The sequence below is a fragment of the Salvelinus namaycush genome, chromosome 7, assembly GCF_016432855.1.
Source record: "Salvelinus namaycush isolate Seneca chromosome 7, SaNama_1.0, whole genome shotgun sequence".
Lineage (NCBI taxonomy): Eukaryota > Metazoa > Chordata > Actinopteri > Salmoniformes > Salmonidae > Salvelinus > Salvelinus namaycush.
In genome coordinates, this window is record NC_052313.1 from 36,295,784 (window position 1) to 36,322,093 (window position 26,310).

Consider the following 26,310-nt stretch of genomic DNA (forward strand, 5'->3'; position numbering starts at 1 on the left):
CTTCCCTCTCTCTCTCTTCATTCTATCCCCTCTCTATCCCTTTTCTTGTTCACTCGTTTCCTTTGAGCGTACAGTACACAGAAAATGGAAACAAAACACAGACAGCGCAAAGCAAAGCACAGGAGGAGTGTAGAGCACGCGTGGCAACAACAGTACAACATTTTTCTCATTTAGAGATTTAAAGCCATAAAATGCATACCAGCTAGGAGCTGGCAACGGCCATTCTCTGGAATAACTTCAGTTGAAAATTACCAATAATTACCATCTGCATTTTGTAATTTACATCAATTTACTTCACAAAGCTTTCTTGTGAAAGAGCCTCTTTAATACAGAAAGTTGTCTGAAGCTGTCCACAAGGATTTATGATTTCAGCAAACAATCCCCAGCCCTCTGGAAGCAATGTAAAGCAAAGAGGAGGGTGTGTTGATTTTGTACAAGGGACAAAATCAAGCACCATCCTTATAAAACTGTGAGATACCAAGTGTAGATGTCAAATCAAACGGGAAGGGCAATTCATCTTGGCACTTTTTCTGCTTAGCCCTGGTACACACTTCCTCTGGGAAAGCTAGCAGCCCCTGAAAGCTCCTCATTCCTGAACTTGTTCACAGAGCTCCCCAATAGAACCAGGGAACGGAATGCAGGACAAAACACACAGTAACACAGTGGCAAAACACACAATAACACAGTGGCAAAACACAAAACCTCTAAGCGAAGCATTTTGTACACCTAATGAAATCACCAAGGCAAACACTGTAAAAAATAGTTTGGGGTATTAACTCTGCTCATATAAAGATGTTTTCATATTTTTCATGCAATATTAAAAGTTGCTTTAAGGTTTTAAAACAGTTTATGAAATTTGACGATATGCAATGAAATAGCATTTGGATATTTTAAGACCGAGGGACAGAAAAAAAAAGGAGCGAAAAAAACTCAGACGGATCACTAATGTCTTTTCCAGTGTAAAATACTTTCTTTTCAATGCTTAATTTCCTCTGCTAAGCTTAGGGGATTGTGTTATACACCATTAAGAATGCTGGGGAGGAAAGTTACAGTACTCTGAGCGCAGAGAGAGAGAGAGAGAGAGAGAGAGAGAGAGAGAGAGAGAGAGAGAGAGAGAGAGAGAGAGAATCCTACAACAGCATTATACTACTTGTGGTTGTACATGTTTTGAGAGCTTTTCAATGGCAGAGAAAATACCCTTTGAAATATGGTTGCAATAATACAAGAAGCAGTCTTGAATTTTACACTCCGCCGTAAATTAGACCGAATGTAACATTACAGAAAGAGAGCCCAGCATCGCTCCTCGATAAACCCCACTCAAACAAGGATAGGAAATATTGTTCTAACACACCAATCCATAGATCATAAGCAGGATGTACATTTTTTTTAAATTGACTTGATTTAACTAGGCAAGTCAGTTAAGAACACATTCTTATTTACATTGACAGCCTACCGGGGAACAGTGGGTTAACTGCCTTATTCAGAGGCAGAACAACAGATTTTTACCTTGTCAGCTCAGGGATTCAATCCAACAACCTTTTGGTTACTGGCCCAACGCTCTAACCACTAGGCTACCTGCCGGCTCTACATAATGCGGCCAGGACTCAATATCTCACTTACAGACATCAATTCAACATCTATTCTCCGCTGGGTCAACGTCAAATCATTGAAATGACGTCTAAACAACGTTGATTCAACCAGTGTGTGCCCAGTGGGGCAATACTGAGGACTGGCCACCCGTCAGGGCTTGGTTCCTCTCTAAGTTTCTTCCTGCCTTTCTAGGGAGTTTTTCCTAGCCACCGTTGCTTCTACATCTGCATTGCTTGCTCTTTGGGGTTTTAGGCTGCATTTCTGGATAAGCACTTTCTGAAATCTGCTGATGTAAAAAGGGCTTTATAAATGCATTTGATTGATTGATTGACTACTGACAGGCTCTGGTGTTGTAATGTTTCCAGGGGTCAGGCAGGTATACATCCACAGACTGTTAGTGTGAACCCAGTCAGACTGAAACAATGCAGCCGCCTGTGTGTGTTTCCTTTAATTGCTCAGATTAACAGCAATTTAAACACGCAATAGTGGTGTAACGTAACGTGGCCTGCCTTTCTTTCTTAATTAAGCTCTTTAAAATCCCAAAATACATTTTGGATTTGTGTTGAAACAACTCACTCTGCACTGGTACATTAATAAGGGCAAACAGAAAGAGACTGATTATAAGGGTGGTATGCAGGGTGAGCAGACACGCACACACGTACACAAACATGTGTACGTACACAGACACAAACACACTCACACAGCTGTCCGGGTTTTGTTGTGGCTTGAACTTCAAAAAATATTCTGCTTAACGACTTTTGCAAATTGGACATTACTCTTTCGGAACACCCAATGTTCAGTCCAGCTACCAATTATGGCTAGCGTTGAGCCACATACACTGCAACAGCAGATCAAGCTAAAGTACACCATTAAATGAACACGGGAACAAATAGTTGGCTGCAATGGTAGAACCACTTCTTAATTTACATCGCAGTTGTTGTCGAAAAAAAAGTATGTGGTCACAAAAGATTTCTCATGTGAAAATCTTGTTCTGAAAGTAATGTGATTGAATTAGAAAAAAACGGGAACATTATCCCAAACATTGCATTACGCTGTTCTCTACGACATGACGTTAAACACAGTTTTAATCTAAGCATAAAATATTTACATTAACGTCACATAAATATAAACATGACTAGTTAGGAAAAAGCTTTGGAAAATGAAAATAATAAAGAATATTATTCTGTATGAAACACATACTGTCCCTATTCTCAGTCAACTATGGATTGTAACAAAAGAACATTGAAGTATCCCCCATAACATAGTGATGTTCTCCTTTAGCTCTAGACAACTGTGGCCCTGTTCCTTGGGCCTCAAACATGTCACTGCTGCATTCTGCTCTCATGTCAGGGGACAACTCTTAGCAACAGTTACCCAAGATACAGCCTTTTGACTTGCTCTGTAATGGCATCTAGGGTCTACAAGGGAAGTGACACTTTGCACACACTGAGTTGTTTGCTTTGTTGAATTCCCATGACGGTTAGAAAGTGGAGTCATGTTTCGGACAAGAATAAAACTAGCTTTGTTTCTGCTCCGTTGGTCAAAGGCTCTGAAAATAGTTACAGCTTTTCAACGTTTATTACCAATGTTTTCACACATCACTAAAACAAAGTAGAGTGATGGGGCTCAGAGCCTTTTTCATCAATGCTGATGAAGTATTTTGTCTCAAAACACCAACTAAAATGCAAAAAAGAACTATGTGCAACTACATTATACTGAAAATCTAAAGGAATTACTGTACCAGTCAAAAGTTTGGACACACCTACTCATTCAAGTTTTTTTTGTTTTTACTATTTTCTACATTGTAGAATAATAGCGAAGACAACATAACTATGAAATTACACATAAGGAATCATGTAATAACCAAAAAAGTGTTAAACAAATCAAGATATATGTTATATTTGAGATTCTTCAAAGTAGCCATATATTTTGATTTGTTGAACACCTTTTTTGGTTACTACATGATTCCATATGTGTTATTTCATAGTTTTGATGTCTTCACTATTATTATACAATGTAGAAAATAGTAAAACATAAAGAAAAACCCTTGAATGAGTAGGTGTGTCCAAACTTTTGACTGGTACTCTATAAATAAACATTTAAAGAAAGTATATGAAGGTGTGAGGAGAATGCTTGGAGGAATTGATCTTGAGCAAATATATTAATGAAAATATATATCTTTTTTACTTTGTACCTTTTTTTCTCACCAATTTTGTGATATCCAATTGGCAGTTGCAGTCTTGTCCCATCGCTGCAACTCCCATACGGACTCGGGAGAGACGAAGGTCGAGAGCCATGCTTCCTCCGAAACACGACCCTGCCAAGCCGCACTGCTTCTTGACACACTGCCCCCTTAACCCGGAAGCCAGCCGCACCAATGTGTCGGAGGAAACACCGTACAACTGGCAACCATGTCAGCGTGCATGCACCAGGCCCGCCACAGGAGGCGCTACAGCGTGATGTGACAGGGACAGCCAAACCGGCCAAGCCCTCCCCTAACCCGGACGATGCTGAGCCAATCGTGCGTTGCCTCATGGGTCTCCCGGTTGCGGCCGGCTGAATTGATGACTAATCAGTACCTTGACTACTAGCTGTGGAAAGGACTAGTGCTTGTGAGTAAAGAAGTGAACATACCTTGACCACTCTGTTCTCCACTCTGTTCTCGTGCATGGTGATGTAGTTGCTGGGGTTCTTGGAGAGCTGGAACAGGGCCTGAGCTGCGGTCTGGTGGACCGAGGAGTCCTTGGACTTCAGTTAACGAACGAGGGGGCAACGGGCTCCCCAAACAACACCCTGTTACTGCCCCACATGCAGCAGCGGGCGACTGCCTCAGCCAGGTAACGACACAGCTTATCATCAGTCTGTAATACAGAGAGAACAAGACATCAGACATCTATGGGTGCATCTCAAATGGTACCCTATTCCCTATATAGTGCACTACTTTTGACTAGGGCCTATACTATGAATACTACTCAATAGAGCTTGTTTACAGGGATCTCAGAACTATTAAGTTACTTTATGATAATATAATAGATAGTCAATTTATAACAGGGCTGAATATTCACAGTAAAGACTAATTGAGAAGGATTATAGGTATTTCATGTCCTCCTACATTGAGATGTACTTACTGTGTTTGTCAGCTTGGCCAGCATCGGGACAACCCCATGGTCGATGATGACTGCCAGATCCTCTTCATCTTTGGCTATTTTGGCTATGGCGGCGCACACGCTCGCCAGTACCGCTTTGTTTTTTGATTTCAGCAAATTAACAATCAGTTCCAATCCACCGACAAAGGAGCGCACCATTTCCCCTGCATCCTAAACGTCAAAAGCCTGTTATTAGCTTGGTGCTCTCAATCTGTACAGTAAAGGGAGCAGAATTCAGTGTAATGGGCAGGGAGGCAAGCCGGGGCATTTGAGCAGAGCAGAGAAAACAAAATGCTAAGGAAAAATAAAAAGCCTTTTCATCAGCCTTAGCAAAAATCAAAACCCCATCAGAGCCAGTCAGCCCAATCGGAGGTAATGTGAGTAGCCATGGTTCTGTCCTGCTTTCCGCTCTACGGAAAGTGCCATTGTCAATACGGATGGGCTGTGTGGTGTGCCAGTAGCTATTCCACATCAAGCACGCCAAATAGGTGAGATAGGTTCTGTTTGTTATAAAAAGCCATTTACAGAAATCAACAGAGTAATTTTGGGGGGATTTCTTGCCAAGTAATACGAGGGCCAAGGGAAACTAATACTTCTACAGCAGACCTATCTAATGTCACCCTATCCATTTGGATGAGGAGTTATTTGGACTTCCTTTTCTACCCCTCCATGTAGGTTAGGCCAACACTGTTCAGAACACTAATACTCAACAGAATGCCTACAGATGTTCTATCTTCATTTGATCACTCTGTTGTTGCAGAGAATTTCTCTGTGCAGCAGGAAATGCTAATTGCAGTGTATTCAAGGTTTAAAAAGGCTTCTAAAGTTTGAAATTTCCACTTTAAAATGTCAGATTTGATTTATCCTATCAAAAAAATGTATCAACCCCTACAAAAAGGTCCATTAATTATAATCCACATAATAATTCACATTTCCTGTTGCTGCAGGATTATTTTCCAGCTGTGAGAAACTGGTCAAATTAAGATAGCACATCTGTATCTAATGACCTTTCCATATAGCCTACACTGTTCAGAAGAACAAGGGACCGGAGTCAGTCACAAAGGAACTGAAGGAGTCAGTGTGTTTCCCTGACCGTTCAGGCCAAGCTAGCACCATAGACCCTGATTTGAGTTCATGGGCACCAGTGATGGGCTGATACCACAGGAGTCTCAGACAATTATGGGGCTACGCTGCTGGTGAGCCTCTCTCAGAACCACCTCGGACACGGCCTTCATTGAGGCTTGGCAGATCGGGATGCTTTTTAAATCATACATCAACATAATCGCCACCAAAGGGGGGAATATACAGCATCAAAGGTGCTGTAAAGTACTTAAGTAAAAATACTTTAAAGTGCTACTTAAGTCGTTTTTTGGGGTATCTGTACTTTACTAATTATATTTTTGACAACTTTTACTTTTACTTCACTACATTCCTAAAGTAAATTATGTATATTTTACACCATACATTTTCCCTGACACCCAAAAGTACTCATTACATTTTGAATGCTTAGCAGGACAGGAAAATAGTCAAATTCACACACTTATCAACCTAACATCACTGGTCATCCCTACTGCCTCTGATCTGGAGGACTCACTAAACCCTCATGCTTCGTTTGTAAATTATGTCTGAGTGTTGGAGTGTGCCCTGGCGTTCCGTAAATTAAAAAAACAAGAAAACGGTGCCATCTGGCTTAATATAGGGAATTTGAAATTATTTATACTTTTACTTTTGATACTTAAGTACATTTTAACAATTACATTTACTTTTAATACTTACTTATATTTGAAACGAAAGTCTTTCACACTTCCTCAAGTAGAATTTTACTGGGTGACTTTTACTTTTACTCATGACAGTTGGGTACTTTTTCCACCACTGAGTATCAAGGTGGCATATACAGCTACTGCCAGCCTGTAATGTCTCGATTAATATGGAAATAGTAAACCAAGATTATGGAAAGCGTATAATTAGAGAGGGCAGAATGAAAAATGTCACAAAGCACGCTCAATCTACATCTCCATCAACATTATATCTCCATCTACGACATTATTGTCTGGGTGATTAAGACCTTTAAACAGGTCAACATTCACAAGGCCGCAGGCCAGATGGATTACCAGGACGTGTACTCTGAGCATGCGCTGACCAACTGGAAAGTGTCTTCACTGACATTTTCAACCTCTCCTTGTTTGAGTCTGCAATACCAACATGTTTCAAGCAGACCACCATAGTCCCTGTGCCCAAGAACAATAAAGTAACCTGCCTAAATGACTACTGACCCACAACACTCACGTCTGTAGCCATGAAGTGCTTTGAAAGACTGGTCATGGCTCACATCAACACCATTATCCCAGAAAACCTAGACCCACTCCAATTTGCATACTGCCCCAACAGATCCACAGATGATGCAATCTCCATTGCACTCCACACTGCCATTTCACACCTGGACAAAAGGAACACCTATGTGATAATTCTATTCATTGACTACAGCTCAGCGTTCAACACAATAGTGCCCTCAAACCTCATCACTAAACTAAGGACCCTGGGATTAAACACCTACCTCTGCAACTGGATCCTGGACTTCCTGACGGGCCGCCCCCATGTGGTAAGGGTAGGTAACAACACATCCGCCACGCTGATCCTCAACACGGGGGCCCTCAGGGGTGCGTGCTCATTTCCCTCCTGTACTCTCTGTTCACTCATGACTGCATGGCCAGGCACGACTCCAGCACCATCATTAAGTTTACCGATGACACAACAGTCATGAGTGAACAGATCACCGACAACGATGAGACAGCCTATAGGGAGGAGGTCAGAGACCTGGCCGTGTGGTGCCAGGACAACAACCTCTTCCTCAACGTGATCAAGACAAAGGAGATGATTGTGGACTACAGGAAAAGGAGGACCGAGCATGCCCCCATTCTCATCGACGGGGCTGTAGTGGAGCAGGTTGAGAGCTTCAAGTTCCTTGGTGTCCACATCACCAACAAACTATCATGGTCCAAGCACACCAAGACAGCCGTGAAGAGGGCACGACAAAACCTATTCCCCCTCAGGAGACTGAAAAGATTTGGCATGGGTCCTCAGATCCTCAAAAGGTTCTACAACTGCACCATTGAGAGAATCCTGACGGGTTGCATCACTGCCTGGTATGGCAACTGCTCGGCGTCTGACCACAAGGCACTACAGAGGGTAGTGCGTACGGCCCAGTACATCACTGGGGCCAAGCTTCCTGCCATCCAGGACCTCTATAGCAGGCGGTGTCAGAAGAAGGCCTAAAAAACTGTAAAAGACTCCAGCTACCCTAGTCATAGACTTTTCTCTCCGCTACCTCACGGCAAGCGGTACCGGAGTGCCAAGTCTAGGTCCAAGAGGCTTCTAAACAGTTTCTACCCCCAAGCCATAAGAGTCCTGAACATCTAATCAAATGGCTACCCGGACTGACTATTTGCATTGCCCCCTATTTTACGCTGCTGGTACTCTCTGTTTATTATCTATGCATAGTCACTTTAATAACTCTACCTACATGTACAAATTACCTCAATTACCTTGACTAACCAGTGCCCCTGCACATTGACTCTGTACCGGTACCCCCTGTATATAGCCTCGCTATTGTTATATTACTGCTGCTCTTTAATTATTTGTTACTCGTATTTCTTGTTTTTTTAGGTATTTTTCTTAAAACTGTATTGCTGGTTAAGGGCTTGTAAGTAAGCATTTCACTGTAAGGTCTACACCTGTATTCGGTGCATGTGACAAATAACATTTGATTTCATTTGATTAATCATAACCCCCTCCCTTTGGAGGTTGTGTGGGGTTGTACCAAGCCAAGGGCTCACTTGTAAAAGAGATTTGCATCTCATTGGGACTCACGTTGTTAAATAAAGGATAAATAAATCAATAGCCACACCAGTTAACCACAAGCACACTAGCCTCAATGTGAGTGGCCTATTTCACAAGGGACAAATCAAATCAAATCAAATTTTATTGGTCACATACACATGGTTAGCAGATGTTAATGCGAGTGTAGCGAAATGCTTGTGCTTCTAGTTCCGACCATGCAGTAATATCTAACAAGTAATCTAACAATTTCACAACAACTACCTTATACACACAAGTGTAAGAATATGTACATATACAGTACATATATGGATTAGTGATGGCCGAACGGCATAGGCAAGATGCAGTAGATGGTAGAGTACAGTATATACATATGAGATGAGTAATGTAGGGTATGTAAATATTATATGAAGTGGCATTGTTTAAAGTGACTAGTGATACATTTATTACATCCACTTTTTAATTATTAAAGTGGCTAGAGATTTGAGTGACAGCAGCTGTTTAACAATCTGATGGCCTTGAGATATAAGCTGTTTTTCAGTCTCTCGGTCCCAGCTTTGATACACCTGTACTGACCTCGCCTTCTGGATGACAGCGGGGTGAACAGGCAGTGGCTCGTGTGGTTGTTGTCCTTGATGATCTTTTTGGCCTTCCTGTGACATCGGGTGGTATAGGTGTCCTGGAGGGCAGGTAGTTTGCCCCCGGTGATGCGTTGTGCAGACCTCACTACCCTCTGGCGAGCCTTACGGTTGTGGGCGGAGCAGTTGCCGTACCAAGCGATGATATAGCCCGACAGGATGCTCTCGATTGTGCATCTGTAAAAGTTTGTGAGTGTTTTTGGTGACAAGCCAAATTTATTTAGCCTTCTTCACCACGCTGTCTGTGTGGGTGGACCATTTCTGTTTGTCCATGATGTGTACGCCGAGGAACTTAAAACTTTCCACCTTCTCCACTACTGTCCCTTCGATGTGGATAGGGGGGTGCTCCCTCTGCTGTTTCCTGAAATCCACGATCATCTCCTTTGTTTTGTTGACATTGTGAGGTTATTTTCCTGACACCACACTCCGAGGGCCCCCACCTCCTCCCTGTAGGCCGTCTCGTCGTTGTTGGTAATCAAGCCTACCACTGTAGTGTCGTCTGCAAACTTGATGATTGAGTTTGGAGGCGTGCATGGCCACACAGTCATGGGTGAACAGGGAGTACAGGAGAGGGCTGAGAACGCACCCTTGTGGGGCCCCAGTGTTGAGGATCAGCGGGGTGGAGATGTTGTTTCCTACCCTCACCACCTGGGGGCAGCCCATCAGAAAGTCCAGGACCCAGTTGCACAGGGCGGGGTCGAGACCCAGGGTCTCGAGCTTAATGACGAGTTTGGAGGGTACTATGGTGTTAAATGCTGAGCTGTAGTCGATGAACAGCATTCTTACATAGGACATGATTGCAGGCAGTGAGGAGTTTTTAATGGAGCCTTCTAGCTCTGACAGACCAGGGCTCAGAGAGCTGGACAGGACATGGTGGTGTTTCTCTCTCCGCTCCCCTCAGATGTGGTGCCAGAAGCTGAGCAGTGTGTGCCGGGCCAGAACCAGGGCCAGGAGCTGACCACCCCTCCGCTTCACTCTGCCCCAACAACACACAGCACAGGAAGCATTTCCTCAGGAATACTGATGATGCCACGACTCACCAGCAACAGGGGAAGCGCTTCTCAAGCCACCAGCTGTGAAAGACTAGTGAGGATCCCTTTCATGGCCTGGACAGAACCCCAGATTCCTAAAAACCGCAGCATTATGAAGCTACACACGTAAGGCCCATGTAATCCTGCTGTCCCTTTTCCCCAGAGATAAAATGAAATAGAAAACACATTATCTGGTCGGTGTGCGTGATGTAGACTAGACCGAGGGAGAGGGAAGGAAGTGGCACAGCACTTCGCAAGTGGCACAGCAGAGTAGTTTGCCCTGACCCTCTCCAGCAAGCAATCAGGCTCCTACTTCCATATGCTGCTATACGGTAGGCTACTATGTAAAATAAAAATACATCACTCATTGCAAGTTGCCCGTGTCCTGGCAAATTAATGATGCCCTTCATTACATGAGCAGCAGGGCAGGTTACATCCTTGATTGAGGGAACAAAGCTAATTGACTGATTCACTGCAAAGCCCCTGCTGACTGCCTGCATGCAATAATGACTGGGGCTTTACTCACAGCAGAGAGCTGGCCAGGCAAGCCAGGCAGGCCGGTAGTGGGGCGTACTGTTCCTGAATCCTCTATGTGTCGAAATGTGTCTGAGGACGAGTAGAGGTATGGACTTTACTGGAGCATCCAGCAGCTGCATTTACACCGTGATTCTCTCAAAATCCACTGTGGAACTGCTAACTAAAACCACATGGGGGTTTTATCTAAATAACTACTACTACACCAAGCAGTGTCGAATTCCCCTCGCTCTCCTCGACGGGCAAAACCCTGCACTGTTTAGCTCTTGTCATTGACCCTGTCTCAGAAATCAACCAAAGAGCATGTTCATGTATTCCTACAAAAATTGGCACTGTAGAGTCCAGACAAACATTGTCAAACTTTGTTAGCGTTCAAATAGTGAGTTGAGCTGCGGCCGGTCCTCCTCTTCCATATGGTTGCCATATATCATTTTTGCAACACTTCTGAGCCAGAAAAATTCCTTCTAGCAAGTGAAAATCTCCCTCACCCTAACTGGGACTGAGACACCTGCCTGAACTGGACCCAATTTATCTGTTTAAACAGACTGTCCGATTGACAACCTGTTTACGTTAATCATGTCGATAATCTAATAGAACAATGTTCCATTTGTATTTCTGAAAAAATATACAACAGCTCGGGAGGGGGGGGGTTGACACAGTTATATTTCAGCAGTTCTATCTGAATGCAATATACTGTTGGTACGTCCCATATGGCACCCTGTTTCCTACATAGTGCACTATTTTTGACCAGAGCCCTATGGGCCCTCTGGTCAAAAGAAGTGCACTATATAGGGAACAGGGTGCAATTTGGAATGCGAAGTGTATATGCATGCTATACAGTCGGACCTAATGTTGTGAGGACTGTACATTAGAAGTATGTTCAGCAGCCTAGATTGGATATGCAGCATGGGGTCACAGGAGACACGGCCTGCCTGGCACCCTGCTTGTTGTGTAAGAAGAAACTGCTGCTGGTTGTGTGACACTGTAACTCAGAGCATGTTGAGGGAGGATTTTCAACAGAGGAATCAGAACATGCCACAGGATATTACTCCTCCTAGTCTCCCTGCCTGCCTGCCTGACTGCCTGCCTGCCTTTCTGAACTGTTTCCCAGTTCACCAACAAAGATCAGCGTGTTCTGCTTTATATTAGTGGAGGGTTCATGTAAGCCTATAGTGACACAGCACTGCCCCTGCTACAACCTCCCAACACCAGATTGTCTTTAAAGCTGCAATATGTAACTTCATTCTCATTGAAAGCGTCTAAGAAGCCGAAGATCTGTTCTATCTGTGATATTTCTATGCTTCCCGGTTTTTAAGTTTTGTTTTTGAGTCTTTTACATTCGATTTTGTATACCAACTTGAAACAGCGGAAAATACAATATTTGTGGTTATGGAAAATATATTTCACAGCGGTTTAGATGGTACAATGATTCTCTACACTATACTTCCTTGTTCAGTCACATAAATTCCAAATTAGGCAAACTAGAATTTTTGCAACCAGGAAACGGCGGAGAGATTTCTACATAGTGCATCTTTAAGGACAGAGAGCCTTGAGGCTGACATGATGATATCACAGGCTGAACTGTGACAAAGAGAGGGATCCAAACAGGATAAACATGATAAACATATTACAGCAATGATCAACATACAAATATAAACTTGCAATATAACAACAACAACTTTTATGGCAAAGTTACATTTGTTGTTGAGCAGAATTGTCGTTATAATTAAATAATTAAAACAAATGTAGTGCTACTGTGAGTGGGGAAAAAAAGGTTGGTACTGTACCTTTGCATTTTCAATGCATGGACAAATACCCCATGCAGCACTGGCCTGGACATCTGGACTTGGGTTTTTCAAGGACCAAAGCAGGCGCACTCCATCCAGACGGTCAATGATCCTGTTGAGGAAGAGAAAAAAGAGAAGAGTGAGAGAAAATAGAGAGAGAGAAGAGAAAGGGAGTGAGAGAGAGACAAAGTCAGAGAAAGACAGAGAGAGAAGAGAAAGGAAGAGGGAGAGAGAGAGAGAGAAGAGAAAGGGAGAGAGATTGATATTACAGTGTGATCTACACCATACTTTCACAGCTAAGAGGAGCATTTGAGAGCTTCTTTTTCTCAGAACTGGCTGGGCTGGTCTGTGCCATACAGTAGCAGTTTGTCCAGGTCCAGGCCCTGAAAACCCATCACAGGGCAGGATAAAAGGTATCAGACATTTAGCTGAATGGGTTTTCAATCACAAACCAACCTTCACCAGTCCAATTCGGTTTCCACCACAGCTCTAAAAACCCACTCTCTGTCTCGTCTGGTAAAGTGAATCTCCATGAGAAATCACTGACCACCTACGTGATGTTAGGCCAAAGGTTAACTTGTGTAAATTCATGTATAGTGAGTGAAGTCCATACAGATATTTATTTATAGAACCAAAACAACATTATACTGTACGGTGGGTAGTCCAGGGGTACTTCTTTCCAAATCAAACAGAGCCAGTAGACAGGTCTCTCTATATTTCATTGCGTCTGAGTTGAAGTTTACTTAAGCATAAGCCATATTTCATGCTGCGTACATGACTGTAGTTAAGGCTGTAGTCAGGGTCTGGGAACCCAAAGAATTACGCCACAGTGCGCCCGTTGTCTGGTATAAATAACATGTAACGTGTTTCCCATGTGTGCTTCCACCAACATGGCCGACATTGAATGCTGTCATAATTAATTAAACACTCCCTAATCACGGTATCTCCGTGACTGCAAACGAGCGAGCACTCATCAGAAGAAGTCCCCTGCGCCATCTGTCTTCCGTTTGCACATAAATCAGTCTGGGGGATCATAACATAAGATTCCAGTCTGTAGGGCCTCCTAAATCAAGCCCAACAACAAACTAAACTTCATATCAAGTGCCAGAAAAGTACTGTCCTCACAAGAGCAGGTATGAAACACGTTAGCATGAAGGAGACAACTGACAGTTTGGATGAGGGATGGAAACGGGGAGACCACAAAGTCTCAAGGCAGTTGCACAACGTGTGTTCTTTCTTGTAAGTTACAGAAGGGATTGTAATGTGATATTTTCCTGTATTTGAATATTTATTTTGTCTATGATTTTATGAACCTATACAGTGCAATGGCTTAGAATAAAAATAAGCAAATAAAATGATTAGTTATTTAAAATTATTTAAAAAAATATAGGTAGTCTTATCGATAAGTTTGTTTTGAATAGTAACCCTTCCAACAACCAAAAAATGAAAAATCACATTGTGAAAAGAACATGAAAAAACATGCGTAAGTCAGACATGGCTTTCAGACACATATGAAGTTTCACATATGTTAATCTTTCACTTAAACTCAGACACGTGTTTTCCCAACATTTCACAGGTGATATTAGGGTGGCATACCTTCCGGCAGGTAGTCTAGTGGTTGGAGCGTTGGGCCAGTAACCAAAAGCTTGCTGGATCAAATCCCTGAGCTGACAAGGTAAAAATCTGTCGCTCTGCCCCTGAGCAATGCAGTTAACTCACTGTTCCCCAGGCGCCGAAGATGTGGATGTCGATTAAGGAAGTCCCCCGCACCTCTCTGATTCACATTTCAGTTGAATACATTCAGTTGGACAACTGACTAGGTATCCCCCTTTCTCCCATTATACATTTCACATGTGTGCTTTGGTAACTGGCAGGATTAAAACCTGGGGCTCCCACAGGAGAAGCCAACATCTTGACCATTCAACCAAGAGGACCAACAAACACGTCCGACTCATGTCCACTACACTTTCACATGTGCATTTTCACACTGCAAATCCGATTTTCGCAACTGCAATTCATGTGAGGTGAAAACACTCTTTTCTTCTCACATGTGAAAAGGTGGTGTTAACATGTGAACTCTAAATCTAACACATATGAAAATATGGTTTCACATGTGAAATTTAAGCTCAACATGTGAAAACAGCTATCTGTTGTATCTCACATTGTAAGGGAAGAACTTTTTCCCTGGCCATGTGATCCTGCACCAGGAAAACAAAGCCGAACAAAGCCAAGTTAACTGACATGGATTTTGCGCCTGAATTTGGAGCACCAGACTTTGGACCACAGACAAACAGACATCACCCTGTAGTCCAGTAAATCAGTGAGACAATAGCAGGCCCTGGTCCTTAATCTGAAAACCAGCTCTGACCATACGTGGTCTGGAGCAGGAAACAATCAAATGTGAGCTATGTTAATTGCTCAGCGAACTACTGTACACACAGGTCCTCAAAATAAGTCACTGCCACAAGAAATACAAAAAGCACTTGTGGAAATAACGTCTTTCTGTCCACAACTAAATGTGAATGCAAAATGACAAGGCCTAAATATACATTCCATGTGAAAACATGGACCTGAATGAATGGGTTCTGATGTAACATTCTGCCTGGGCTGTGTGTTGAATGTCTTCGGGAAATTAGGCTAGCTAGCCTAATTGCTGAAATGGCCTTATTTCTTCACACCAACGTTCTGCACTTTTTATTGCACCACTGTGGTTCTGCTTATCTTAACCATATTACTTTTTCCTGACAATGGCGTTAATGGCTTGCCTAACAAAATGTACTCGGACTTAAGTTATTTATTTGCGCCCAGTGTTAATTAAGTTAGGGCCTTGCAGTCTGTAACAGCCTTGTAAAAGCAATGGAATTCAGATGGGACTGTATACTGTACTGTTTGCAGCATTTGGGAGCATTGAAACCAAATGAGCACTTACTGTAGTCTAGAAGCAGGACTGGACTGTACGTGTTCAGTGTTTATGTTTTTACAGCCCTGAGGGCTTGGATGGCTGAAGGTATGCTACCCTGACCAGCCTAGCACCATGAATGACCACAGAAGTACAGTAAAACTGTGGGACGCACCACCACAACCATATTTATCACAGCAGGGTCAATAAACAAGGCTTTTAAAACTGTCACTCAGCTGAAAAAGAACATGAAACATGAAACCTACCTGGTAAAGATGAATGATTAAGATCATAGCCTTACATCATCATTAGGACACATGCCAAGTCAAATCAAATCAAATCAAAGTTTATTTGTCACGTGCGCCGAATACAACCTTACAGTGAAATGCTTACTTACAGGCTCTAACCAATGGTGCGGGAAAAAAAGATATATGTGTGTGTGTGTAGGTAAGTAAAGAAATAAAACAACAGTAAAAAAGAAATTTGAAAAAAGAGTAGCAAGGCTATATACAGACACCTGTTAGTCAGGCTTATTGAGGTAGTATGTACATGTAGGTATCGTTAAAGTGACTATGCATATTTACATTTACATTTAAGTCATTTAGCAGACGCTCTTATCCAGAGCGACTTACAAATTGGTGCATTCACCTTATGATATCCAGTGGAACAACCACTTTACATATATGATGAACAGAGAGTAGCAGAGTTGTGTCATAACACTGTCTGTCAACAACATTAATAGGACCAATTATGATGCTGAATGGCTGCTAATAACAGAGGTTATGACACATTTTGAAGTGCATGTCTGGTCATAAGTGAGACTTCAAACAAAGTGCTTACCACTACTGTTGATCATTTGAACTGGGTGGGTGATTTACACCACATAATTAAATATATTATACATCTCTATGACTTACGCCATGTTCTCTGGCTCTGTGGTGCAGGCCCCCACAGCCTTGGTGACGTTGACCAGCAGAGCCTGGTTGGTTCCAGATCAGCAGGTTGACCAGGGGCTGGATGCCTCCACATTTCCTGATGGTGGCCCTTATGGCAGGTTTCTGGGCCTTGTACTCCAGGAACCTGAGGGAAGGCATAGCACCAGGTTCAATCAATCACTTAATTCAACCAATCACTTTAATCTTTATATAGCCTTATATGTTATATGCTGCTTTGGACATAAGTGTATGGGCTTGAAGAAAAGGACAGTGATAGACATTTTAAATATTTGAGTCACTTAATTCTGAATCATAATCAATATCCTGTCGATCAATGGTCCCCAAACTTTTTATAGTCCCGTAACCCTTCAAACATTGAACCTCCAGCTGTGTACCCTCTCTAGCACCAGGGTCAGCGCAATCTCAAACGTTGTGGTTTGCCATAATTGTAAGCCTGCCACACACGATACACACGATACATTTATTAAACATAAGAATGAGTGTGAGTTTTTGTCACAACCCGGCTTGTGGGAAGTGACAAAGAGCTCTTATAGGACCAGGGCACAAATAATAATAATCAATAATTCAGCTCTTTATTGAACCATCTTACATATAAAACCTTATTTTTTCATCAAAAATGAATGAAAATGAATAACTCACTGTCACGCCCTGACCTTAGAGATCCTTTTTGTCTCTATTTTGGTTTGGTCAGGGCGTGAGTTGGGGTGGGCATTCTATGTTTTGTGTTCTATGTTTTGTATTTCTTTGTTGTTAGGCCGGGTGTGGTTCTCAATCGGAGGCAGCTGTCTATTGTTGTCTCTGATTGAGAACCATACTTAGGTAGCTCTTGTCCACTGTTTTGTGTGTCTGCACCAGACAGAACTGTTTCGTTTGTTCCGCTTTGTTATTTTTTGTTCTAGTGTTCAGCTGTATTAAAAATCATGAACACGTACCACACTGCACCTTGGTCCTCTTCTTCAAACAGCCGTTACACTCACCACAGGTTAATGAGAAGAGTGTGCTTGAAAGTATGCACATAACGCTGCAATGTTGGATTGTATTGGAGAGAGTCTCAGTCTTCAATCATTTTCCACACACAGTCTGTGCCTGTATTTAGTTTTCATGCTAGTGAGGGCCGAGAATCCACTCTCACATAGGTACGTGGTTGCAAAGGGCATCAGTGTCTTAACAGCACGATTTGTCAATGCAGGATACTCTGAGTGTAGCCCAATCCAGAAATCTGGCAGTGGCTTCTGATTAAATTAAATTTTCACAGAACAGCTTGTTGCAATTTCGATGAGGCTTTCTTGTTCAGATATCGGTAAGTGGACTGGAGGCAGGGCAGAAAGGGATAACACATCCAGTTGTTTGTGTCATCCGTTTCGGGAAAGTACCTGCGTAATTGCGCACCCAACTCACTCAGGTGCTTCACTAAATCACATTTGACATTGTCCGTAAGCTTGAGTTTGCACACAAAAAATCATACAATGATGGAAAGACCTGTGTGTTGTCCTTGTTAAAAACTTCTTGTGAATAGGGGGGCGCTGTTTTCACTTTGGAAAAAATCATGCCCAAATTAAACGGCCTCGTACTCTGTTCTAGATCATACAATATGCATATTATTATTACTATTGGATAGAAAACACTCTGAAGTTTCTAAAACTGTCTGAATTATATCTGTGAGTAAAACAGAACTCATTTGGCAGCAAACTTCCATATAGGAAGTGAAAAATCTGAAAACGAGGCTCTGTGTCAGGGCTTGCCTATTCAATTGGCTTTTATTTATCGATATGTATGCACTTCATACGCCTTCCACTAGATGTCAACAGGCAGTAGAAGGTTGAATGGGGTGTCTAGCTTGATGTGAGGCCGAATAAGAGCTTTTGGAGTGACAGGTCCGGTATTTTGTTTGTTTTCGACGGCGCGCGGGGGACCTCGACATTGTCTTCTGAAAAGCGTTCGGTATACACGGCGAATTGCTCCGGCTCTGATTTTATTTGATACATATGAGAAAAACATCATAAAGTAGGATTTTTCAACCGAGTTTGATCAGTTTATTCAACGTTTATTGGGACTTTTGGAATTTTCCGTTCTTTGCGCCAAGAGATGATGGGCATGTTCGCGCCACATGGCTAGCCAAAGTTGATCATTCGACAGAAGAAATGGACATTCTAAAACCAAACAACGATTTATTCTGGAAATAGGACTCCTTGTACAACATTCTGATGGAAGCTCAGCAAAAGTAAGACACAATATATGATGTTATTTCGTATTTCTGTGTAATATGTTGACTCCAACTCGGCGGAGAATAGGTGAGCGCTGTCTCACAATAATGCATTTTGTATGTTGTAGTAAAGTTATTTTTTTAAATCTAACACAGCGGTTGCATTAAGAACCAGTGTATCTTTCATTTGCTGTACAACATGTATTTTTTAGTAAAGTTTATGATGAGTTCTTTGATTAGATTAGGTGACTGTCCAAAATATCTCCGGAGATTTTGGTGAATTGTTGCTACGTATTCACAATGTATAACCACGATTTGCAGCTCTAAATATGCACATTTTCGAACAAAACATAAATGTATTGTATAACATGATGCTATAAGACTGTCATCTGATGAAGTTGTTCAAGGTTAGTGATTCATTTTATCTCTATTTTGTCGGTTTTGTTAAAGCTATTTTGGCGGGGAGTAAATGGCGTTGTGTGTTTGGCTATTGTAGTGAGCTAATAGAAATATATATTGTGTTTTTTTTCGCTGTAAAACACTTAAAAAATCTGAAATATTGGCTGGATTCACAAGATGTTTATCTTTCATTTGCTGTACACCATGTATGTTTCATAAATGTTTTATGATGAGTATTTATGTATTTCACGTTGCTCTCTGTAATTATTCTGGCTGCTTTGGTGCTATTTGTGATGGTGGCTGCAATGTAAAACCAGGATTTGTAGCTATAAATATGCACATTTTCGAACAAAACATAAATGTATTGTATAACATGATGTTATAAGACTGTCATCTGATGAATTTGTTCAAGGTTAGTGATTAATTTTATCTCTATTTGTGGGTTTTGTGAAAGCTACCTATGCGGTGGAAACATGGTGGAAAATATGCCGTTGTGTGTTTGGCTATTGTGGTTAGCTAATATAAATACATATTGTGTTTTCGCTGTAAAACATTTAAAAAATCGGAAATGATGGCTGGATTCACAAGATGTTTATCTTTCATTTGCTGTATTGGACTTGTGATTTCATGAAAATGATATTATATGATATCCCTGTCCCGTTAGGCTAGGCTATGCTAGTCAGCTTTTCTGATGAGGATGCTCCCGGATCCGGGATGGGTATTAAGTAAAGGTGGAGACAGAGAAGAGCTCCAACTTCTTAAACAATTTTGTCCCGCACATTGAATATAGTTGCGGAGAGTCCCTGTAATCCTAGATTCAGACCATTCAGGTGAGAAAAAGCAGTCAGACAAGTGAAAATGATGGTCAGTAAAGAAAACTTTAAGCTCGTCTCTCAATTTAACAAAAACGTGTCAATACTTTCCCCCTTGATAACCAGCACACTTCTGTATGTTGTAAAAGCATTACTTGGTTGCTGCCCATATCATTGCATAGTGCATAAAATACACGAGAGTTCAGGGGCCTTGCATTAACAAAATTCACCATTTTCACTGTAGTGTACAAAGCGTCTTTCATTCCCTTGGCAGCAAGAGCCTCTTGGTGGATGCTGCAGTGTACACAAGTGGCTTCGGGAGCAACCGCTTGCATGCGCGTTACCACTCCAGTATGTCTCCCTGTCATAGCTTTTGCGCCATCAGTACAGATACCAACATAAGCAGCAGCTACGTTTGGCTACATACAGACCATTAGTGGAATTCCCGCGAGAGAGTAACGGTTAAAGTGATTGGATGTCAATTATTTGACATTGTGTTGTTATTTCGCTGAACACTAGATGGTTTAATTTTATTTTTGGCAGTGAAACGAGGCCACTCAGACGAGAAGAACCTCACCCAAATGTATAGCCATGTTGGATTTTTCTTAATTTTTTAAATGTGAATCACATTTTAGTTTGGCGTACACCCGACGGCATTGCGCGTACCCCTGGGGTACTGTAGAAAGTGTCCAAGGCCATTTGGTTTTGGTCACGATCCACCAAAATATATTCTGTGCAAGTAAAACAGTAATGAACGGAGCGGCTGCCAAAGCTAACTTTGGCTGATTTAACGTAGAAAAACAATGTTATTCCTATGGACACCACTGAAGTGTTATCTGCAGGTCACTCCTACAGTAGAATTACCTTGTAATTGCACACATAACTTTTGATAAATGGATTGCGAGTCATGTCTACTTTTGTTAAACCAATCCCAGCTCGCGTAATTACGATGGCAAAAGAAACATAACACAAAGCTTCCCGAATCGGCCCCTCATACAAACAGAGGGCTCCACACAAGTGGAAGCATTATCAAAGCCTGGCAAAAGACACAGGAACCACAGAGAGGCTTCTGTGTAGCAGCTTTATGAGTGATTGTTTTGCTCCATCTCTTTTTGTAAAGAGATCTGTTACAGTAACACATTCATTCAAATTCGTGATGCAAAGAACTTGAATGCTGCCTGCCTGCCCTTTTATACCACAGCCAGTTAGTTTTTAAGAAGGGGCTCTATATGAAAGAGTAATTTCAAGGACCACAGGAAAGGAAGAGACCCTCCAAGACGCTCAATGGGGATCATAAAGGGACTGGGAGACTTTCAGATGGATACATTCTCATGCCTAATGTAGAACAGAAAAATGTACTCACTTCAAAATGAAGGAGAGTGAACTGCTGCCTAAATAGGCCTTTGAGTTTATTTTATTTTTTACAGGGACAGTGCACATTAATCAACGTTTCAGTAAAAGTGCCGGTTTTAGCCAGCCGGCTAATTTTCAACCGCAGTCCCTGGGCAGGTTATTAAAAACAATTACAATATAGACAATAGCAGCATGGAACAAGACGTAGCATACAGACAGAGCAACATAGAACAAAAAGCAGCAAGACAAAATTCATAAAAGCAACAAAGTGTTTCCACACCTCACAAGTTACAGACAACAGACATGGAAAGCGGCAACACACAGCTAGGGACCATGTTCACAAATCTGATTGACCTTTAGCCATGTCTTCAAGCATTTTGTGAAAGTGTGATATGTGGTGCAGTTATGTGTGTCTGATGGCAGTGTATTCCAGACATGGGAAGCTCTCACAGAGAAAGCGGATTTACTAAAGGTGCTTTTCCTTAGGGGAACTATACAGTTACCTCTCATGGCAGACCTTGTAGATCTGCTGCCATATGTTTGGGTTTTCTGTTTAACAAAAATACTGAGTGGAGGGGGAGCCAAGCCATTTAGGATCTTGAATACAAGACATGCGTCGGTGTATTGCACAAGATTTTCCCAACTCAGGAGCTCATGCTTTCTGAGGATGTGACAGTGATGATGGCTATTGGGCTTCCTATCAAGCACTTTGAGAGCCTGTTTGTAGACAGACTGAATAGGTCTTACTGTTGTACAGCAAGCTTGGGCCCAACTAGTCAAGCAGTATGTTAAGTGAGGGAGTATCATAGATTTGAAGTACAGTTTTGCTACCTCTGTAGTCAAACAATTTCGTATAAATCGGAAATTAGCTAGGTTGAATTTGGTTATTTGAATTGCCTTTTTCACATGCTTTTTAAAAGAGAGGTTGGAATCAAGTATGATGCCAAGGTACTTAAAATCAGATACCATCTGGAGCTTCTCCCCTGACACATAGACATCTGGCTCAGTAGCATCTGTTGCCCTCTTTGTGAAGAACATGCAAACAGTTTTTTTCACATTGAGATGCAAACACGAGTCACTGAGCCACTTTGTAACCTGGACCATTACAGTAGTGAGTTCTTGTGCAGCTTGTTGTTTGCTCTTTGCATGCACATATATCACTGTATCATCTGCATACATTTGAACTTCAGACCCAGTACAGACAGAAGGCAGATCATTAATGTACAGGCTGAACAGGAGGGGCCCCAGTATTGACCCTTGGGGCACACCCACATCATAGCTAAGAGTGGGCGACAGCTCATTGCTCACTCTGACACACTGAGTTCTGCCTTCAAGGTATGATTTCATCCATCTCAAGGCATCGGGGGAAAAGTTGAACTTGGACAATTTTGTGATGAGAATCTCATGGTTAACAGTATCAAAAGCCTTCCTTAGGTCCAGAAACACAGCCCCAACAACGCCCCCTTTGTCCATCTTGGACTTCACATTTTCCAGAAGAAAGCAGTTGGCCGTTTCTGTGGAGTGTTTCGCTCTGAAGCCAAACTGCATGGAATGTAATGTGAAGGGGCTGTTGTTGAGGTGGGCAATCAGTTGTTCTGCTACACACTTTTCAACAACCTTTGACACCACAGGTAGTATACTAATGGGCCTGTAGTTACTCACGTCAGCAGGGTCGCCTGATTTAAAGATGGCCGTTATTATGGCCGACTTCCATACCCTTGGAAACACCCCGAGACCAATAGATGTGTTGGTGACCTTAGTAATGGGGCCAATGAGTGACTCTTTGTAGTTTTTAAGAAAGGTAGAGTCCATCCCAAACACATCTTTGGCTTTAGAGTTCTTTAGTGAGCTAATCACCTTGTCCACCTTTGACTCAGAAACCTCCCTTATGATGAAGACAGGTTGAGCATCATTTACTAGCACTGAGCCCAAGAAACCAGTGGAGGGGTTCTGTGTCAGTACCCTGACAGAGTCACTAAAGTAGGAATTGAAGGCTATTGCTATTTCGACTGCATCCTGTGTTAGATTGTTATTCACCATGATTTCTAGTCTTTTTGCAGTGTTACTATGGTCTTTCCCTGTTAACTTTTTTAGATTCTCCCAGATCAGTTTAGAATTTCCCTTTGCTTCACCAATTATGTTAATAAAAAAGTTTGCCTTGGCCTGTCTGATTTCTTTCATCACCTTATTTCTCAACATGGTAAACCTACGTCTGTCATGCTCTAATTTGGATCTTAGGGCTATTTTTAGATAATAATCTCGTTCTTTCATCAATTTCCAGATTTCTCCATTTAGCCAAGGAAGAGTGCTCTTTTGGCCAGGTTTGGATTTGATTTTCTTTAGGAAACCATTTAATGTAGTCTGGATTGTGGATAGAAAAACTTGACTATCAGCTTCCACGTCTGCATAGGACAAGAGATCATTCCAGTTAATTCCCTTAATTGCGTTTTCAAAATAGCTTAATTCACTCTTAGGTATTCTTAGTTGATCAGGCTTTCTAACAGTAGAGAGGTTAAACCTGCTCTTAGACAGCTTTCTGGCTATAAGTGTCAGATTATGATCAGATAGCCCAGTAACCATATTGAATGATTTAGTCACTCTCTCTGGTTTATTACTGAACACCAAATCAATCTGTGTTTTAGAGCAACAAGTCACCCTGGTTGGCCCTTTAACTAGCTGTGTAAGGTCAAAGGTATTAGTGATCCGTTTGAGAGTTTTCCTACAACACTTGTCTTCATAATTAATGTTAAAATCTCCCATTAAGATGACCTCTTTCCCAAAATCACATTCCCTAAGCATGTTATTAAACTGATCAAAAAACACACTTTTGGTGGAAGGTGGCCTATACATTCCAATGAGGGTAAAAGACATTTGGGGAGACAGTGTAATGTTCAGGCCAATACATTCTAGTTCATTATCACATGACCACTCAATTTGTTTACATCGGATATGTTCTTTAATGTAAATCATCACACCCCCTCCTCTTCCTTCAGTCCTGTCTCTCCTGAAAACATTGTAGCCAGGCACAATCAAAGCAGCAGATGGAGAGTTTTTATGGAGCCATGTCTCTGAGAGGCAGAGAAAGTCAAGGTTGGAGTCTGTGAGTAGATGTTGAATTTGATCACTTTTTGGAATGACACTACGAATGTTCAAGTGCCCCCCTAGTAGTCCCTTGGGCTTAGCTCGTGGGTCCCAGATGACTCGAGAGTGATTGACACATTGAAAAAAGTTAAATTTTCTGTGTTTTCTGACGGCTGGGTTTAGGCCGTTTTGTTTCGTTTTGATTAGGGGCAGTTCGGTAGCGCAATTAACAATCCCTCCCGCCTGCACTGGATGCGGGGAACTAATTAAAACAGCTTGCGTACCAGAAGCTGTGGGCTCCGGTGAGCAATTTTCTGTAGATAGAAATGTGAGGCAAGAAAGAAGTATCATTACGATACATAATTATGGTCTGTTCATCATAGACTCTGGAACAGAGGTAAGAGAAGGAGGACTGGATGGATAGTCAGTAACTGTAACTGAACCACACAATCTTGACCTCAAACATTATTGTGTTGGCAAATACAAATTAGTTTTGGCAAGGAGCACTTTCCATTGCAAAGTTATTCCCTCACTCTTTTGTTACAGAGCTTAGTTTTACAAAGCGTTTGTGTGTGTCCATAACACCAAAGTATATATATTTCGAAGCGGACACATATCAATGCACCTATAAATCTGCTTTTAAATCTGCACGAAACAACGGTCCAAAACTTTCCTAGTGCGAGACGGAAAGATTGAAATGACCTTTTTATGAAGGCATTTCATACATATAGGCTATAGGTCTAGTCTCCCTCCATATTGCAGGCCTTATGAAAATGTTAATCTCTGGACATCTAGACAATGTAAAGCTTTAAAACAAACACACTTAAGTTATGAAGGTAATTATATTTTTAACCGTCAATCATCTCTCATTTTGATGCATCATTAATCAGGCAAATAGCTAACAGATGCTGCTTCTTCTGGACTTCTGATCTCCCTACTTACATCTCAGGCCCGCTTCCAAAATGGCACCCTATTCCTTATTTAGTCCATTATTTTTGACCAGAGCACTATGGGCCCTGGTCAAAAGTAGTGCACTACATAGGGAATATGGTGTCATTTGGGAGGTAACCTTAGGGCCCTCCTGTACCATACAGCCAGGCCATGTTAAAGATAACTCACAAAAAAGCCTGCTGTCTGCTATTGGCCACAAGGGCTTGTTTAAGTTGTTCATGTACTACTTGTGAATACAAAAAAAGGTCAACCATATTCCAAAACGATTTTTGCCTCGAAACACCACTCGGCCCATGATTGATTCTGAAATGAACACACGCCTTGAACAACTCACCCTGAAACTCTCTATTACCGTTTGCAGCCTTTCTTGCTTGACAGTAATGGCTTGGTCATTTTATTCCAAGCCTGCGTCTGACCTTGACATTTTTATATGTTATTCAAATAATCCTGAGAGAGTAAAGAAAACTCAGATCCACTCGCAAATGTAAGTGTGTATTAAAACACTCAGTGCTATACTCTGCATCACGCTGGTTTCCTCTCTTCCCTGCCTGCCTGCCTGGACAACCCACGGCCACATTTCTACCTTTGTTCACACCCAACCCCTTGAGCCATCCCAAAAACTAAACTAAACACAAACGCTACACAGGAAAGTAACCGTTAAATCTCTCACTCTCACTGACTGGATTCCTTAGTTATTTATCACATCCCCACTTAATGAGTGTGAGGGCACCCGTCTGAGGGGTTTGATGTTTGCTAATGAAGTGTCACCCAATTGCGGTTTTGTATGCGATTATTGGTATCATTCTAATCATTGCTATTATTATTATTATGGCCCTTTTTGCATAGCAACAGTGTTATGAGTAATTACGCTGCGGCAAGCAGCCTGTAATGGGAGCAAGTGCATGGAGGTGCCACATTACTCATTGCCAGTGCAGTTAACTTGTTTTATCGCCTTGCCAGGCTGCACTCTGAAGGGCTCCCAATCTCTGCCATTTTTTTATGCAGCAGAACTGGACTGAATATGAAGGCTTGTTTAGTAGCCAAAGGACTGAAAGGCAGTCTGAAAGGTTCACTTTGTTCCCTGAAAACCCATACT

The 26,310-nt window shown here is 42.0% G+C and overlaps 1 pseudogene; it reads right to left on the reverse strand.

Moving 5' to 3' along the window:
- Window positions 1–26,310, reverse strand: part of LOC120050706 — a 63,799-nt pseudogene that overhangs the window by 11,750 nt on the left and 25,739 nt on the right.